The 4250-nt window shown below is 36.8% G+C and overlaps 1 protein-coding gene and 1 non-coding gene across 2 annotated transcripts in view; both read left to right on the top strand.

Moving 5' to 3' along the window:
- The window catches only part of LOC106879147 (potassium voltage-gated channel subfamily H member 7), a 703964-nt gene that overhangs the window by 6893 nt on the left and 692821 nt on the right, over positions 1-4250 (top strand). The window lies entirely within an intron of this gene.
- On the top strand, positions 3426-3532 carry LOC128248796 (U6 spliceosomal RNA). The gene has a single exon (XR_008264958.1). It is a non-coding gene; the product is annotated as a U6 spliceosomal RNA (small nuclear RNA).

The following is a 4250-nucleotide window of genomic DNA, read 5'->3' as shown; positions in this document are numbered from 1 at the left end:
TAGCTTGCTTACTTACCACGTGGTTCCGTGTTCAGTCCCATTGCGTGGCACCTTGGGCAAGTGTTTTTTACTATAGCGTCGGGCCGACCAAAGCCTTGTGAGTGGATTTGGTAGACGGAAACTGAAAGAAGCCCGTCGTATATATGTGTGTGTGTATGTGTGCTTGTCCCCCCAACATCGCTTGACAACCGATGCTGGTGTGTTTATGTCCCCGTAACTTAGCGGTTCGGCAAAAGAGAGCGATAGAGCAAGTACTAGGCTAACAAAGAATAAGTCCTGGGGTCGATTTGTTTCACTAAAGGCAGTGCTCCAGCATGGCCGCAGTGAAATGACTGAAACAAATAAAAGAATAAAAGATTAAAGGACCGATCTCCATAAACACGTGTAGGTTGACAACTGATTATATATATATATATATATTCATTGAAAAAATAATTAAAAAATTGGAGTCGACAAGAAGGGCTACGGATGGGCATTTATCTCTCAATCACTACAATCGTTTCTACGCTTCGTACTTTTCCTGGAGAACGACGTTGCGTGGAAACAATTGTAATGATCAAAAAATAAATTCCCATCTGTATTCCTTCTTGTTGACTCCAATTTTTTCAAATATATACTCGCATGCGACAGATGCCTAACATGAACCTGGAAGTTCGCATAATACTACTACTGGATAGCACGGGGTGAATCTGAATGTTGACGAGCTTTATACTGTAATCTACTACGTTCTTAATAGAATATAGCATAACTATATATATATTAGCGACAGAGGCAGTATTAATATTGAGAGATAATCTCCATTAACTTCAGTGCCAAGACCACTCCATAACGTGATTTCGACTTTCCTTAGTCTCATCAGTGATGGGCGCTCGACCGCTAGGAATGTTATTCATATGTTAGGCGGGGGTAATAGGCCTCTCCAACATATGCATAATATACATGTGTTCTTAAATTTTATATGTATTGACTGATGAGTTACTTTTTTTCCTTATAAATATGTGTTTTATATATGAACGCACGTATAACCGTTCGCCACACAGCTATGTATCTTTTGTAGTATGCCATATTCCCAGGACTGAGATTAAAGAGCACATGATTTAGTGGATTGAGGTGTTATATTACATAAAAGAAATAGAAAAGAGCTTGAAAGGAATGCAAAATAATGTTCAGATCTTCAATAGAATATTGCAGCAAGAGCTAAATTTGTTTTGTCTTCCAGTGAATGTCCTTCATGAAAGAAATAGTGTATATGCACGGAGCCACACACGCACACACATACACACACACACACACATACACACACACACACACACACACACACACACACACACACACACACACACACACACACACACACACACACACAAACACACATATATATAATATCAAAGGAGTATCGCGTTAATAACTTCAGATTATAAGGCGAACTAGCAAAGTCGCTAGAGCATTGGATATAGTACGTTGGAGTATTTGTCCCGAATCTCTACACTCTGAGTTCAAACTCGGTATGGCCACCTTTTCCCTTTCAACCTTTCCGGGTCAATAAATAAACTAAAAGTCACCTACTGGGTTCGATAATTCTCATCGCTCCATTCTCTCCCTTTCTATTTCGTTGGTTCTCTCCCTTCCTACCCTATCTCTCTATCTGTTTATTTATCTATCTATCTACTTGTCTTCCCTTCTTCCTCTGTTACAGAATCCGCTATTTTGTGAATTTACTATGAGAAAACTTTATCACATCCTCGTTCAACACCCCCCCCCAGCCCTGGGGGAATAACTCTATGGTGGTTTGTGGTGGGTTACACATAGTCTCTCTTTCTCCAGAGATGATAAAGTGTTGAGAATGGGATAACAAATTTATCTCGTAGAAAAATAATATGCTACTGGAATCGTCCAACGACAGACCATTGTGTAAAGTGAAAAAAAAGAGAACAGAGAAAGAATATGATTAAATGGATCGATCCCATTCCTCAGCTGATATTCTATTTTATAGTACGTTAAAAACCGCTTAAATACTTAATGTTTAAAGGGACGGTTTGAAGAATCGCTTTGCATGATTTGGGATCGACATTAGATTCTGGTGCTTTAAATATAGAAAAATTTATGGATTTCAGTACATCTCGTTTGCCTATACATTAATGTAAGTGGCTCCTTAAAGTTCCCACGTGACGTAGAGCAGAAAATATCGTCACTATCGTCACAGAACATATTATATAATTTCTCACAGAATGAAAGAAAGTATACTCGTGTTGTTGTTTTAAAATATCCGCCATTACTCTACTATCTATCCGTGACTGGGAATTTGATAAATACAGCTTCTCGTGCGTAACGAAGGAAAGAGTTCAGATTTTATTATTTCATCCGTTTTCAGTTATTTTCAGTTAGTTTCAAGATCGCTTTTTTTTTTTTCATATGAATATTAAATTAGACACACTCTGGCTTCTATTTTACCATATTTTCTTACAATTTGCTGTTATGCATGGGAAATTTGCTTCTCTTTTGTGCGTTGAATGATAATATTGTTGCTTTCCCCTGTGATGATGGTCTCCTTGCAATTATTTTTTTTGTTCAGATCATATTTACTCGCTATTCAATATATTTTTCTACATAAAAATCATTTTTTACTACAAGGTTAAAGGATTTTTTTTTATTGGACTTGCGTTATTTGAAGTTTGACTTCATCGGTCTTCTTTTCAACCTCTTTGGAATTTTTTATTTATAAGAAATTATTTGTAATTTCCGTTCATAATAGCAGTATAAAGGAATTACAGAAGAAAAAGAACGCAACTGAGCCAGCACAACAAAATTATTAACTCGACTATAAACCATATATGATAAAATAAGTATAAGATGAAAAAGATTTTTTTTTAATGTTTATGTGTATTCATTCCCCATAATAAACTTTGCTAGAATACTAAGCGATAAATTACAATTATATCTTCGAAGACAAATTTTTGACATTTGAAAAACTAAAAACGATATTGTTACCTTTTCATTTATTTATTAATACCCTTGTTTACTACGAAGTGTAAAACGTTTCATCGCACCACGGCGACTTGATCACTGACCTTTACCGTCTCTCTATTATCGTAGTCGATGAACTGTAACATGATTATATTCTATAAGATTATTAAATATTATTTTCATTGCGGTAACGCATAACTTACGTCATGAACTATCTAAATTTCATATCACAATTATTAATATATCAATTATGTTTGAAGACATATCAGTGTAAATTTATTCGTATCAGTAATACAAGTTATATGGTATGCCAACTGATTGACTTTCAATTTCTTTATCGCTTTGCAATTCGTTACGATTAAAACTGCGTTCCCGAATCTCAATGACTTCAAAATTGAAATTATTGTCAATAATTCGTAAATCACTCAGTATATCTCATCTATTATAAACCCTCGCATTTGGTAATAGCTACGGCAGTACATATTCTAAAATGGAAACGATACAGAGAAGGTTAGCATGGCCCCTGCGCAAGGATGACACGCAAATTCGTGAAGCGTTTCATAAATATAATATAGAAAAAAAAAACTCCTTCGTTTGACTTTCCATTCACTGTTCCATTCAATGTTTCATTTTTGTAAACGAGCTAATAATCACCACTAATCCTATTTAACGTTAATTAAGCGATAAAACCTTGAAATCTTTTGTAAATCCAACATGATTTTAATTGATTCTATGTGTGTATATGTGTATTTGTGTGTATATGTGCGTGTGTTTTAGTATTCGAATGCATGTGTGTGAGAAAAAGTGTGTAGTGCACATGTGCTTGTGTAAATTTGAATACAAGCCTGCACGAAACTGATGGTAACGACGGAAGATCGTCCACCATTTAATGGAATATATTTATCTATACAGACCTATTGTGGAGGCGCAATGGCCCAGTGGTTAGGGCAGCGGACACGCGGTCGTTGGCTCGCTGCTTCGATTCCTAGACCGGGCGTTGTGAGTGTTTATTGAGTGAAAACACCTAATGCTCCACGAGGTTCCGGCAGGGGGTGGTGGCGAACCCTGCTGTACTCTTTCACCACAACTTTCTCTCACTCTTTCTTCCTGTTTCTGTTGTACCTGTATTTCAAAGGGCCAGCCTTGTCACTATGTGTCACGCTGAATATCCCCGAGAACTACGTTAAGGGTACACGTGTCTGTGGAGTGATCAGCCACTTGCACGTTAATTTCACGAGCAGGCTGTTCTGTTGATCGGATCAACTGGAACCCTCGACTACAACAAC

The sequence above is a fragment of the Octopus bimaculoides genome, chromosome 9 (assembly GCF_001194135.2).
Source record: "Octopus bimaculoides isolate UCB-OBI-ISO-001 chromosome 9, ASM119413v2, whole genome shotgun sequence".
In the NCBI taxonomy this organism is placed as follows: domain Eukaryota; kingdom Metazoa; phylum Mollusca; class Cephalopoda; order Octopoda; family Octopodidae; genus Octopus; species Octopus bimaculoides.
This window is presented reverse-complemented; position numbering and strand designations above follow the sequence as displayed.